At 44.3% G+C, this 14,732-nt stretch overlaps 1 long non-coding RNA gene across 1 annotated transcript in view; it reads right to left on the bottom strand.

Moving 5' to 3' along the window:
• LOC146599229 (uncharacterized) overlaps positions 1-4,979 on the bottom strand; it is a 12,731-nt gene extending 7,752 nt beyond the window's left edge. The window contains exons 1-2 of the long non-coding RNA XR_014895073.1: positions 4,878-4,979; positions 2,168-2,208 (exon numbers count right to left, since the gene is read on the bottom strand). This is a non-coding gene — a long non-coding RNA (uncharacterized LOC146599229). The remainder of the gene's footprint in view (positions 1-2,167; positions 2,209-4,877) is intronic.
• Between the last annotated feature and the right edge of the window lie 9,753 nt (positions 4,980-14,732).

The following is a 14,732-nucleotide window of genomic DNA, read 5'->3' on the forward strand; positions in this document are numbered from 1 at the left end:
CCCGCCCCCGCGGCTCCTCCGCGCAGCGCGGCGCGCTCGGCTCGGCTCGGCTCGGCTCGGCGCAGCGTGCCGGGCGCGGGAGGGCCGTTCCGGGGGGCGCGGAGGGCGTGCGCGCAGCCGCGGGCAGAAGCGCTTGCTGCCGAGCCCAGCACCGGTTCGGTTTTGCAGCGCGGCGAGCAGTGCGCCGCGCAAGCCGCTGGAGAAAGAAGGAAAGAGAGAAAGATCTGAGTCATGCGTTTGGCTCCTGGAATGCAGTTTGGGTCCCCTGTGGCATGCGAAAAAGGCTGGAGCGTTTTGGTACTCCATAGTAACAGCAGCAAAACTGAACCGATATAGCTGGAGCGGAACTTCTCCAACGGCTCTCTCGACTGATCGGGACCCAGACTGCAAATAACTTGTTATGGAAGTGTATTTCAAGAACYGGAGATCACCCTCGTCCCATCCTCCTCCCTCCCCCTTTCCTTTCAGCAAACCGGCACAGTCCCTGCTTCATGATGAGAGACAGATGACGGTGGAAGGCAGTAGGGAAATTCATTCCACCCTGATGCTTAATGAGATAAATTTGATTTGTTGATATCCTTGGGTTCTTACTATTCCTCCAAAATTGTTTAAGATTTTTAACAAGCTAGCTGTGAAATAATGAGGGAGAGGACAGCTTTTGTGCTCAGCRTTGATAATGACTGAAGAGTCTTAAGTGTTTTAAGGCAATTCTGTTTGCTCCAGCAAGTTAAAGGTGACATTTCTCCTTTTTTCAGTACTGTAAATTGTGCTCAATATTACATGAGGGTGGTACATGCACAAAAAAATCAGTGACACTGCATGTGTGTCAGACTTGCATATTTGAATTCTGTGCCAGAAGGTCTACTGTGAGGGGTCAAGAATATTCTGCACAATGAAATATGTACATAAGTTCCTCTTGCCCTGCCTTCTTAACTMTTCAGGCCCTTTGGTACAGGAGGTTCTCACCAAAATCATTCCTGGACAAGAAGGATCTAATTTGCCCATAGTCAAATACTACTGAAGAAAACTGAGTTATATTGAAGGCATATTTATCATATGAAATCTCTTGCCATCAGCATCTGAGCTAAACAATTATACTGTTAATAACAACTTAGTCTTGCACATAATAACTCAATATACAGAATTAAGCACTGATGTTTTTCATCTCAGCCTACAAATTACTGTTACACCTTTTGCATGGTGCTTCTATAATTCTATATGATCAGACCTTTCTTTGCTACCCCTTCCCACTGCTGCCACTGATTTGGACGTGACTCTCTCTGACATCTCCTTCAAAAAAAGTTCAGATGTTTCAGCTTCTATATAGGCCACTGATTAAAATATTTTTGATTGCGTATCAGTGGAAACTCTCTGCTGCCTCCTTTTCAAATGCCGGCTACTGCTGGTTACAACATGACAACACTCAAGACTCAGCAGTGACTTGAAAATTATGAGTTGCGATGATACCTCTATTTCACTCAGGGTGCTACATACTGTAATGCTCTAAAGAGACTGCTGTTGCAATGCATCAGTGCTGTTAATTTTCCTGCTTATTTTGCACCTGCCTCTTTAAAAAGTTGGGTTTTACAAGGTAACAAATAATATGCATATCTCTAACAGCTTCCTCTGACCAAGACCAAGGACTCCACTCTGGGATATCACTAGAGTTAAAATTGTGAGCTTCTATAGCTTAAAATGAAAAACAAATTTACTAAAACTGCAAAACACAAACCAGGTACATAATGCAATTGATAGGACACTGGAGAGTAGGTAGCACATGCCAGAGTGGATGCAGCCTACTGGTGACAGGAGTCAGTTTCCCTCCATCATAGTGACACAGGGCATAGCAGAAATGAAGAGGTCATAGCTGCCTTTGCCTCCCCACTAAATCTGTCCTTAAATGCATTTAGGCATTTGGTCTAATACAGGAAGTTGTTCCTTTACCTTCAAAACATCACACAGAATCATTTTCTCTTGTAATTTGTCACCATTTACTTCTGTATGATAGATTTTAGTTTTTTAAATACACAGCAACCTCTAAGCTCTGATGCAAGTGGAAGTAACATAATAGTTCCTAAGACATAATTTAACAGGTAGTAAAGATGGGCCGCTTGTTCCTTCAAGAACATATGCATAGATCCCAGTGACTTTAGTAAAGGACACTTACGTGTTTTCGAAGCGCAGGTTTCGTCTCTGTGATTAACAAAACTGAAACAAAGATGAAAAGCATTGGGTTATTGCATATTTTCATAGCTGCAGTGGTGCAAGCTGTGGGCATTAGTCATTTATTAGATGCATATTAAACACACATGATAGTAACGAATAATCATTGATCATGAATATAAATCTGTCTTATAACTGGGCAGCCTTGTAGCTAAAGAACAAACACTGAGATCAGTGTCCGTGGGCTCAGTCGCTGACTCCACCACTGRCTCACTGGGTCACGCTAATACTTGTGCATCTCACTTGCTGCCACTGTGGGGAAGACAATGAAGATTTACCAGAAAAGCTGAAGGAGTTTCAGTCCCTCCTTTAACCCAAAGCCCTACTTCCCTCCCACCACACTGGCAACTTGAATGCCATCGGTGCAAGGCCTATGGCAGGCTCCAGCAATGGGCCCTAGGGCGCTGCCTACGGTCTGACGATGCGTATCTACATACCTAGTGGATGCAGAAGAGTTAATTAATATGTAGGATTGCCCCTATGTCATGCGTAATTTCTTTTATTTTTTAAGCACCTTTCTCTTTCCCCATTGCATCCATCATCTCAGGTCAACCCTGCCACAGTGTAAATGGCCACTGATAATTCCCACATTCGCTCTCTAGCAGTTTGGAGAGCTGCAACTGTGACGGAAAGCAATTCTAAACAGAAATGGACAGATGGGAAGGGCATATCAGCCCTAATTGGAAAAGCATACACACATACGCTTAGAGCAGGCAAGGAGGTGACAAACCCCACCTATCTGTGGTGAGTAAAGGCTAAATTAGGAGGACAGAGAGGAAGAGAGAGAGAAAGGCAGAAAGGAAWAAAAGCCCAGACACCAAACTACCCACAAGGTTTGGTTCCCATCCCCGCCAGCAGCTTTAGGAGCACTTGTATTCCATGTCTACCAGAAATGCGCTGCACCTTCTGCCTCACTGTTAATATTTTTCATTTTAGAAAAATTAACAACAATAACAATAATAAAAAACCCTCTGTGGCTTTCTCAACTCAGCTTCAAGGAACGGGATCCAGACAAACCGCTGGAGGGAAGGAAGGCTTTTGAATTCTGCATTTTATTTTATTAGGTGTAAGTGAGTTATTTTGATTATGTTGGCAAGAACTGGGAAAAAAAGCCTTACAGCAGCAGCTCCAACCCCTCGACCCACTTCTCTACACGCACATGCGCTCCCAGCACCCACTGCCACATTATTTGGCCAGCAAAGGCTCGCAGAAGCAAGCCTACACTGATGCCTCTGCATTTTGCAACCTTTCACTGCTCAGATGGGAGACAGAAAAGCTTTAACTTGAGTTTTCTTTTCCTTTTTTCTTTTTTTTTTAATTGAAGCATGGAGGTAGGGAAAGGGAGGGAAGGAACAACAAAATGTGCAAAACCCCAAGTTTTTTTCTCCCCYGCTCTCGGCACCGTGCTCAGGGGATTTCCTATGAATGAATGGCATTCTTTTCAAGCTGACTTGAAGCTCCATGTGTGTGGCGACAACATGGCTATGCTGCACTGTGGTAAAAATGACGGGCAGCATCTGCCAGCCACAGAGCCCCAGGGAAATCGGTGCTCCTTCCTGACATCTCATACCTGCTGCTGGGCAGCAACGGGGAGTTAGGAATCCTGGGGTTTATTCTTCCGYCTGTCACTAACTTTTTGCATGAATCTCAGGTGAGTCATTTAGCTTTTCTGCTTCTCAGTATCCTGATCTGCAAAATATTTAGCAAGGATGTAGTCTGCTGGGTCTTTACAGGAACCACTGTATTTTACACTATGGCCAATCAGAACTATATGAAGACATCAGCCTTGGATACTCCTGCTTCAGAAAAAAAGAAAGAAAAACAGAAGTTTGYGCTCTGTCAGCACTGCCTGTGTAAGGAGGGGGTAGTAAATGCCCTAGGATTAGAAGTGCAGTATTGGGACACTGCATAATGTTTTAAATTCTTTAAGGCTGACCGTTTTCACTGAGTACATGTCTCAGAGTATGGCCCAAGGAAYGACAATACATTTTGCAAGTCTCTGATTCTGAATGAGTGCACCAACGGAAAACAGGAGAGGCAGACTCAAGGCCACTGTAAATTACAGTAACAGCAACAGTGCTCCAGCTGCTTGCATAGAAAGGAATAGTGTCATGTTCTTGGGCAYACTCTCTATATCAGGGATGTCTGTGTGGATCAGAGTAGCACCACRCTCTTCACGTGCCAGAGGAAACAGGAAAATCTGAAATCTGCTGTCTTTACATTGCAAGGAAGAAGCCAATGCACACAGCAGAGTTCAAGTTACTTAAAGACTAATTTTGCAAAGATCTCAAAGATCTCAGTGGCTGGCCCGATTGCCTGCATGCAGGGATGATCTTGTGTGTGTGCATGTGTATGCATACATTATTTATATATGTGTGTGTGTATACATACACACATATAAAGGAGAGTCAGAATGGGCAGTTATTAAAATGAATGTAAAAAACAAGACCAGAGGCAAATGTCCAGCCGTAGATCTCTCCTGTCCAAGCTGGATGCCAGATACATGAAAAAAAAAAATAAGTTAAAAGTGTCCAAGTCCAAAAAGTCTGAAGAAGAACAAGAATAAGGGAAGGTGCTAATCAGACAGGGTTTATTTTTATCCTCAATTTTCTGTGCTTTTTCCTAATGTGGGTTTAGAAGTGTTTACTACTTACGTGCTTGAGGCAGTCCTAGGTCCCTTTCTTCCCTGYGCTTCGTAACTGTAGAACAATCTGCTACGCAGATCTCACATCTGCAAGACTTCTCTCCAGTGCCTTGATGGTGGCTGAGGAAGCAGGGAAGAAGTGAAAAAACTATCAYTTCTCCAAAGTGAAGTCAATACAAATAAAATTCCAGATATAAATTTATCAGCATTTGCTTCCCTTCTTGGTGCCACAGAGTCAACATGAGCAGCTTTAATACTTTGCAGAGAGCAAGMAGCACTGTGTACCACCACTTCCCCTCCCTGGCAAAGAACCTTCATCCATGATGCAAGCCTTGGGAGAGGAGCACAAAACTTGAGCCTGGAATAGGTATGGAAAAGCACAGCTTGGAGGAAAGGATTCTTCCCACAGAATCCCCCACTGGTTCCTAAACATCCATTAGCCAAAAAATCTGTCTCATTGCTATTGAAATTAATAGCAGAACATTGTTAAAGACAAGCTTACATCTCACAAGAGTACTGGAACTCCCTGCAGAGCAAGGAAAGAAAGGTTGGACTTCTTCCCTGGCCACCTGCAGGGGAGGTGAAGGACGGAGCACAGAGCCTATAGGATCAGCCTGCATTCTGCCTGTGGGATCTGTGCATTCATATATAGGACAAGGTTAGGGAGACAGTTGAGCACGCAGCTCAAGAGGGGGCAAAGCTAACCCCAAAGGAAAAAGCAGAGGTCAGCGCAGGAGCACTGAGCCTCTGAATTGCTGTATGGAGATTGCCACAGGAAATGCAGATTTCTACAGTGCAACCGGGCCTCCATCTTCTCCTGGTATGAGCTAGAAGAAAACAAGTCTAAACTCTTATTTCACTTGTCCCCTGTAAAATCTTCTCACGGGGAAAGGCAGAGAGAGCAAGAAACTGAAACCAAGCAGTGTCCTGGGCATGGCCCTATGGACTGGCCTTGCACATTCATCTTACCTGCTTGGTTTAAGGCACTACCAAGGAGAGAAAATAAAGGAGGGGATAATAGGAGTCTGAAAACTCAAGAAGAAAAAAAATCTCATGAAAGGGAACCTTCTCCTGCTGGGGGAAGTGCGACGACAAGAGGAAAAGCATGGCCTTCCCAAGATGCAGGAAAGAGAGCAAGTGATGTTAGAGTGAAGCATGGACATGAAATACAGCCCTGCAACAGCTGTTTAGCACATTAGCCTTTGGTGTGCAGGCTCCCATCCAAGGGCTTTCAGGCAGACTCCCAGCCCAGCAAAAGCAGAGAGACAGATGCAGTGGGCGAGGAGTAAGCCTCTGCAAGTTGTAAACTGCCGTCTTTACTTGGGGACAGCCTGGATGCAGTTGTGAGGGAAAAAGAGAGGGGAACAGATTCTCTTGCTGGATGCTGGAAAGGRCAGTGAAGATAAGGATAATAAGAGCTGCAAAATCTTAGGCTTCATCCAAGCCTGCCTGCAAAAGGAGGTTTCATGCATTAAGATGATCTTGGCAGGTAGTCAGGGAGCACTTTTTCTTTCCATGCAGCCCTCCTAATGGTGACAAGGTCTCTCCAGATGTCAGGAAACTACAATACAGAGGACGTCTGCACTGACCTGCTCTGATACAACACTAGATGCTTCCACAAGACAGTGGATGGAGGGCATCAGTTTACATAAAGCCAATCAACCTTTTCAACCCCTTCTCACAATGTAAATACCCCTTTGAGCTTGCATGTACCAAGCTTGCATATTTTTATGCATACCCTGCAGGGGCAACCAGCTAGCAAAATTATTTCTTGCTGTCTGGAAGCTGTCTGAATGTCTGGAACAACAGAAACAAGCCCCTTGCAGTTAAAATATAATGCCAGAGTGATGCAGGGGCAACAGTTTCTCTGAGGTGAAAGGAGACAGTGATAAGACAGGCAGTTCACACCTTCAACCAATCTAACAGAATAAGCCTTCCTGTTTTGAGACTCAGATCAGGTCAAATTTGGGGCAAATAGCCAAGCCTTTCCTGCAGTTGCTTTAGTCTCTAGGGAACAGTGATCGTAATTCAGGACACACCCTGCCTCCAAAGCTCAGATCTCAAAACTGGCAGCAGGAGCACCTCAAACTGATCTCATTTGTCGGGACAAGGATCAAAGGGCTTGCTTGCTGCATGACCTATGGGGGCAACTCACTTGACCTTCAGATGCAAGTCAGCCAACAGAGCTAGAAAAGATGTTGGGGAAAAAAACAGAAAAAAAAGGGGGGGAGGAAAGCCTTGCAGAGCCATTTGGAGAACCAGATGCTGAACTGGAGCAGAGTTTTTCTAAGGGGCAAATTACCAGCACTGGTAAGGTGCAGCTCCCTTGCTCTAGGGCACAGTAATGACATCAGCTCTCTGTATGCCCACCCATTGCCTTCCCACTCYGCTCTGGAAAAACTTGTTGTTTCTAATACAGATTCAGCACCAGTTCATACACACATGGTTTAAACCACATTCAGCAGCCTTTCAGCAAGCAAGGGTCAAAACCTGTACTGAGCAAGTTTGAGCCAGCACTGAAAACAGCAGACCAAGCTAAAGAGATTTCTTTTCTTGAGATTTCTCTATATTATGGAAATTAGCTACCTACATACTAGGTATTTTACTGGAACCACTTTAACCACCCAAAGCTTCTTTTCAAGGGTAAACACTTCTGCAAATGAGATGTAGGAGATTAGCAAGGGCTGTCTGCCCAGTGAGCTTGCATGTAGGAAGGGGAGCACCACTTTAGAGTACTTTGTCTTTCAGATCCTCCTCAGAGCACATTGTATGTCAGAAAGTAGACTCAGCTGGGGAGAGGGAGTTTAAAGAGCAAAGAAGGAGGCAACGATAAGAAAGCTTTTCTTATCACTGTGGCAGGAAATGGAAACTGCTTTCTGGGCAGGAAGCAGGTACCAGTGAAAATGAGGGAGCTCCTGGCTGTGTCCAYGCTGCTGCTGCAGGAGAGTCAGGTGTGAAAAACCTCACCTCACTTGCTTGAGAGTACTTGTGTTGCTGCAGCAAGGTCTGTTTTGCTGGCCATGACATCTGACCTGGCAATAATGAGTCCAGTAATATTCTAAATTGCTCCTGAAGGGGTAGCTACATCTCATGTCAGGTTCACTAGATTTCAGCTCAGCATTTATGTTGTGGGCCCAGCCATACTTTTATGAGTTTTTGTCCCAGTCTTCTGTCTCAACAGAAAAAGAAATTGTGGCACTATGCAAGACTGCACAGCAGCATGAGTCTGGACTAAGTGCAGACACACAGCATGGACATCAAATTGGAGAAGAAGGTGAGGCCACAAGGCCAGAACAGCGGAGAGGTAYTGCATGTTTCATCATCATTGTAAAATGTACCATAAAAGGGAGACCATAAAAATTGTTGCACCAGAGAATGATCAGTGGCTGAATTACGCTCGTGGCAATAACACAGGTGAAAGACAAGCAGGGTATAATTCCAGCACAAAAATCAGTGGAGCTAAGGCCTTAATAGAGTTCTACTTGCTCCTTCTCTGGCTAAAGCAGAGCAAGGAACTTTTTTTCACTTCATGCGACAAAACTCATCTCTTTTCCTTCAAGACTGTTGATAAGGAGATGGGCTGAGGTGCAGATACTTATGAGCAGCTCTATGTTTATGTTGTGATGTTTAATTTGTGGGAGAGGCACACCTATAGCTGTTCTTGGAAAACTGAAGGAATAAATGAATAAATAGTATAGGCACCCCACCATCCACCTAGTCTTTTCTAGCAGAATTCAAGGAAGGAGTCTAGCGAATAGAGCTCTACTATGTCCTTACATTCAAGCCTTTTGTTCACATGCATTCTTGTCTTTTCCAGAATCTCTAGCTATAGTAGGAGAAAACACCCAACAAAGGTCCAAGTCTGCCCTCAGTTTCACCTCCACAGGCCAATTGCATTGAATGCAGCACAGAAGGTCCATTCTGCAGCTCATCTGAAGATCAGTAACACTGTTTCATCCATGCATCCCCAAAACTAGCAGCAAGTTAAATAATAAATGCCCTTCAAATTCTTTTCTTCAGTCTAAACCAGAAGGCACTCCTTAAATGTGTGGCCTCTAGCCCCTTCCTGCAAATAGCTTGTTACTCTTTATCTTAATACACGTGTTGTGTATGTTCACATACTGATAACATATGGATTTGCTACCTGTCTCTGCAGCCACCCCTGATACAATGACTTTGGATGTTTGGCTAGACCAGGTATTAATTTCCTCATCACTTAACACCACTGAATCTCCTCTGCCTGTCAGGCAAGCTTTACCAGCACAAGTGCAAAATAGTGCCTTCCCACCTTATTTAAGCCCTGTCCAGCCTACTAATAAATAGGCTGCTCAAACTTCTAACAAAGCCTGTATTCCTATTGAGATCATTGATATTCTGAAAGGTGAAACCTGACTGTACAGTCTGAACTACAGGAAAGCATTGTATGTTTGTTTGTTTTACGTCCATACTCTCATCTTATTACTCACGGCCATGCTTGGGTACATTTTAATTAGCTTTTTTTTTAAAAAAAAAAAATCTCAAAAGACATGAATGAAAGCATAAAAATGCCTCGAAACATTCATAAGGTTTTCAACATCTCCAATGGCTAAACTACATACTGTTCCAGCACAGGGAATTTTATCATGGTTATATTTCCTTTAGACTCATAGTTGCCTTGCTCATCTGATTAAGTCCCCATCTTTCTTTCTGAATATTCAGAGAATTGTTTCATGTCCAAATGCTCTGGATTCTTCCAGACAGATACTGATTTTTTTGATCTTTGCCACTCATCACTTCAGGAAACAGAAGAAAAGAGATAACAAAAGTTATAGGGCTATCAGCTGTCTTATAGGGTCCCCCTGCAAATTCAGGACTGGATGAAAAAAAAAAAGTAATGAAAGCGTGAAAGCTGAAAAAGGGTGGAAAAAGAATGAAAGACGGAAAGAAATTGTTAATGTCAGACTAATTCATTCTGAAACAGCCAATATCAGCGGCCTCCCAATACCTGTTCTGCTGCTGAGTATTATCTTCAAGTATCTGCACACACTATCATGAATCTTTTCAAAGCAAGTTCAGTGGCTGGTCTTTTGATTTGCAGCTCTTTACTACATTCTCCCAAAGAAGCCCCCAATTTACAATATTCTGAGACGGACAGATAGACGGGGAGTTATCTGCTTCCCTGTGCTTTGTGCCACAGGGGACACACACCAGAGTGGCACACAAACTGCTTTCCTCCTAGACTCTAATGAAAGCTGATTTGTGATCTAACATGAGAGAAAAGAGAGTAGCCCAGAATGCCAGCAGCCTCCAAATTACTATTTTCTAATCTCGCAGAGCCTGCATGATAATTGTGCCCAAAAGGCCGCRCTGTGCCCAGGCATCTCACCCTGGGCAACTTGCCAAACACTGTCAAGCTCAGGCAGCTTGTTCCAGCAGGCATGGGATGCAGGAAGCATCCTGACCTGTCTGCTCTGTTTTTTCYACTTGCTTTGAGGGACCCGTGACCAACGTTGTGTGTGATACCTGATGAATCAATAGGGCTGGAAATACAATCAGCGTGCCACTGGGATGTGATATTGAGAATCCCATTGCTACAGTGGAGAATAGCCACTGCTGCCAGCTTAGCATTTCATGAAATGTGTGGCCCTGAAATTATAACATTAAGTTGAGACTCCTGCCTATCCTCTGTGCTTAGGACCCAAGAGAACAGCCTGGCTTGTGACACAGGCAGTCTGGCTTTCACTTTACCAAAATAGAAGTGCTCAGCAAGAGCTAAAACATAGAGACTTACTCATGGGATGGCATCGTTACAGCAAAAGAGCTTGTGCTGAGGACAGGGCAAAGATGGAGTGGCAGCTGTGCCAGAAGGGCAAAGCAAATGCYGAAAGATCACAAACAGAAGCTGTGTTCCCTACAAAGAGAGTAAGGAGAGGCCTGGAGAAAGCAGGCGAGACAGTCTCCCTGGGTAGGGCATGCAGAATGGGGTAGGAGGCCACAATCTGAATGTCATCTCTGTTTGCGCAAGTCAGATGCTGGACTGTCTTCCGTGGGGCTTGGCTGAGGGCCCACAGCAGCCATTATTCAACACTTCCCCTGAAACTCTGATGAGTTTTAATGCTGCAGGGAGGTGAAAGAACATAGGAAAGAGGGGAGGGAGAGGCAGATAGATGCAGTGATATACCTAGAAAATGCCCTTCTAGATGGGATCTCAGAATAAGATGTCTGAACCCCTTAGCAAAGTCTTCCAAGTAGGACTAATAGTTTCTTACCCTTCTTGCTTTAGGCCCTCAAGCCTAAAAACTGAAAACAAAGCACACAAAAGCAAAATAAAAAACAAAGCAAGAAAGGCATCAGCAACTACAACAAAAGGAAGAGAAGGGTGGGGGATTCTATGTAGTGTTGACAGCAGATACTCAGTGCTGTTTGAACTGCACTGGTGGTATGGTCTGACATTTCCAATGCTCTTGACATAGGCATTGGCTCCAGGGGTGAGACCATCTGCATCTCCGTTTTGTTAGGATTGCTTCCACACAGAAGGCCAGGAAAGGGAGACAGATTTCACCAGAACTGCCTTCTAAAATTCTCACCTTCTCTCTCGCCCCACCTCTTGCCAAGGAGAAGGGATGGGAGGCCTAATGTGATTCCTTGCTCCATTTTGCTGCTTTCTAGTACCATCCAGTGGACGTATCCCAGCAGCATTCAGATGTAAATGCCTTAATCCTAGCCAAAGAAACAGCACTTCATCCAGCAGCCAACTCTTAGCCTATCTTTCAGGGAAAGCAGGGACACAGCAAAGATGGCAATGTTTACATTGAGGAAGGTTTAAGCTTGATATCAAGAAAAATTTTCTAACAAAAACTCACGCTCAAATGAAGAAAAAATCTAACTTCTCTGTTAAAGGTAAATGACTAGCGACCAAACTGTAGTAAACCACCTTACCTGGCTGGCAGAATTGACTGGAAGCTCCCCAAATACCCTTTCCATTTCATAGCTAAATTTTATGCYTGTTAACACCATGACATTTTGAAGTTTTTTTGCTAACATTGATGAGCAATTAGCCCAGCCCATAAAGTCTGGATTTGAAAATGAATGCCTCCCTAAGAATACGTGTTTCTGAAGGACTGGAGGGTAGGGGCCACATACTTCCTCAGTATGAATTCCGCATGTAGATCATAGTGATTGTCCCATTTTAGAGAATAAACAACACATGCAGAGTTAAGAGAAGCAAGAGAAGGAGCCTGCAACAGAAATGGGACCGGAGTTCTGATGCCTCCTTAGAGGAGTATGTCCAAACTCTGAGCAAATAGTGGCATTCGGGTCATAGTCACTGTCACTGAACAAGGCAAGCTGGTTTTCTCTGTCAGAATATTTTCAGAGAATGCCTACTGCATTAAGCGTTACACCGTAATCTTGAGGCTGGCAGCACACCACCCTGCTTGTTATGCAAGAGCAACTGTCCGTGTAAAAGATCCATTAAATCCATCTGTTGCTTTGTGCCTATCACTGGGGAGTTAACTGCTTTTAATGCTCAAATAGCATGGTCACCTATGAGATAACCCATTGCCACCACCAAAGCCAGCTGCCAGCTCCTTTATTTAATCATAATTCTTCAGTTTTGACCTCCCTTTCACACCTGCAAGAAGAAGGGCATATCTGGGGTACAAGCACTGGCAGTTTGATACCTTGGTCTGCAGGAGATACTTTGGAAAGCTTAGCTTTGGGCTCTGTTACCATTCTCCTTCATGAACCTGTGTCATTCTTATTTCTCTATGCCTCAGTCTCCTTCGAAGATTTTACTTCCTTCACACTTGAAGACTTAGTTCTAAGGGCTCCTTTGAGACCTCTGTCTTCAAAACTTCCCTGATGGACAAAATATCATAAGCCATGTGTCTCTATCACTGCTTCAGGTGGCGAACAAAAACTGTATTCTGTTCTACTTCCACAGATGGGCCACTGAAATCTCAGAACACTGACAGAGCCCTTGCCAAAGCCCACACCCTTGTTCAGAACCAGAACATGAGATTATCTCCATTACCTGTGCAGAGTCACATCTCACTCCATGGAATCTGCAAACTCGTCTGGAACTTCTTGCTGCAGATGAGAGAGTATCAAGTCTTAGTGGATGGCACAGGAAAACCTATAATCTTGTCCTCGAGTGGAATCAGTGAAGGGGAAAGAGGATTAAAACAGAGAGGCAGAGAATGTCTTCTATCCCCTCTTTGTGCCAATAACACTGCTTTCGGATCCTGACTGTGCTGCTAGTGTTTATTGTCTCCTGCTCCCTCTCCAGCAAAGCTCCTGCCATGCCCCGCAAGCTACTCCACCGTGCATAACTAGCACACAGCAGCAGTAATTGAACATTCAGGTGCTGGGAGCTGCCCATAAATTGTTGGGGTGGAAACTGGGAAGGGAGGCACAAGCTAACACAGTACTTACTGGGAAAAATCTGCATTTTATTTTATTGAAAAATATTCTTGCATGCCTAGAGCTAGAATCTCTGCTTCACAGACATGCTAATTACCTGGGAATCACTTAGTGGGGCCTGCTAATGCCTGCTTCTCTTTGGGGGGAACAAACAGAGGGCTTTTTATTTGTGTCTTGGGGGGGGGCTGTATTTAATTTTTTTTCCTACTCTTCCCTTTTCATTCTGGCTGGCAAAGCAGATCTGCCCAAACCTCTCTCTTGCCAGAACAGCAAGCAAGCAATTGCAGCAGGACTTTCCTGAAATACTCTGTGGGTGGAACATGCATAACTTTATTCTACCCACGGGGCAAAATCCCCACATTCACAACATGCAATCCGGACTACATCAGCGATGCCAAGAGGACAGCACTCCAGGCTCTCCGTGTTGCTAATGCACTGCACAAACCAAACACTTCAAGTGCTAACCCATCCAGATTGTGCGCACACACCCTTTCCTTCTCCCTTTCCAAACCTCACTAAAAYCTTCCTTTCTCATTGCGCATGCTCACTTCATCCCCTTCTCATCCTCAGGTTCCCCGAATCTTTTTCCACTTCTTTCCCCCATTCTCCCGTATGTCTTGCTCGAGTCAGACCCAACTCTGCAACCTCACCGCTACAGTTCTCCTTACTCCATCTTGCTTTTCCATATACCACATCCCATAAAACTCCTCTTTGCGCCCTTTTAYATATTTTTTTGCATTGCTTTTCACTTCACACATCATTCAGACCCCAGTCTCTTCAGGTTCCTACCAATTAATCATGTCATATTCTGTTTACAACCCTTCCCCTTATGCTCCAGTCAGTTCTCCTAATTAACCACTTTCTCACACATTCTTCCCCACTTTTTTCCTAACTGACTGTCTTCTCATGCAGGTAGAATTTACCTCACACAAACCCAGTCAACCTCTCCTGCACATGGCTGGCTTACAGGGCCTAACCATTGCTGTCCCTGACTTTAAACTCTTGGCTACTATATCAGTTGTAGAAGCTCCCAGCCACCCAGAAACCTGTAGGATGTACCTGTGAAATTTGAGATAGCCAAAGTCAATCACATGCAATCTCTTGATGCAGATGTTTTGCCAGACAAGAGGCCTACAAATGATAAGAGTTGAGACAGAAGCACCCATCCCTCCCACATGTTTTTCCACAAACCATCAAAAACTGATCATAAAGTGAATGGAGGCAGGCAGAAAATACTTCTATTTCCCCTCCTTATTTGTAAGAATACTTCTCCTTTCTCCCAGACTCCCAAGGAATGGTGATCTCACCGTATTTTCATTGTCAGCTCTTCTACTCAAACACACATTCATACCCCAAAACTCTCCCATCATATTTTAAATTTGGCCATTATCGTACCAAAATCAAATAAGCCTTTTTTCAAATTCACCAAAGCCTATCACTATGGGAGCAAGCTTTAGACTGG

This window comes from Rhea americana, unplaced genomic scaffold (assembly GCF_003343005.1).
Source record: "Rhea americana isolate MKP2758 unplaced genomic scaffold, rheAme1 scaffold_143, whole genome shotgun sequence".
Taxonomy (NCBI): Eukaryota; Metazoa; Chordata; class Aves; order Rheiformes; family Rheidae; genus Rhea; species Rhea americana.